This window comes from Geospiza fortis, unplaced genomic scaffold (assembly GCF_000277835.1).
Source record: "Geospiza fortis unplaced genomic scaffold, GeoFor_1.0 scaffold59, whole genome shotgun sequence".
NCBI lineage: Eukaryota > Metazoa > Chordata > Aves > Passeriformes > Thraupidae > Geospiza > Geospiza fortis.
The window spans coordinates 2026010-2026446 of NW_005054381.1; positions in this window are offsets into that span (position 1 = coordinate 2026010).

The following is a 437-nucleotide window of genomic DNA, read 5'->3' on the forward strand; positions in this document are numbered from 1 at the left end:
TTTTTTTTCTTTTTTTTTTCCCCCCAGAGCTGTCTCCTCTGTACCTCAAGAACTTCCTGTAGGAAATTTTTAGACTGCTGGTGGCAGCCCCATGGAATGAGTCAGCTCTGTGCTGCTCTCAGTCTGGTGAATGAAAGGATTCTGGAGGCATAATTTCCTTATTACTGCAGCCTGGGTTTGACAAAATTGTAGAATTCACTGCTTTCTCATAGATATGTCTGTCTAATTGACAGAAAGAAAACACCAAAGCCTTGTGAGAATCGGAATTCCAGAATCATCAAGGATGGAGAAAAAAACTCCAGGATCAGCAAGTCCAACCTGTGACTGACCCAGCCCAGAGCTCTGAGTGCCACATCCAGCCCTTCCTTGGGCACCTCCAGGGGTGGGGACTCCAAACCTCCCTGGGCAGCCCCTGGCAGTGCTGAGCACCCTTTCCA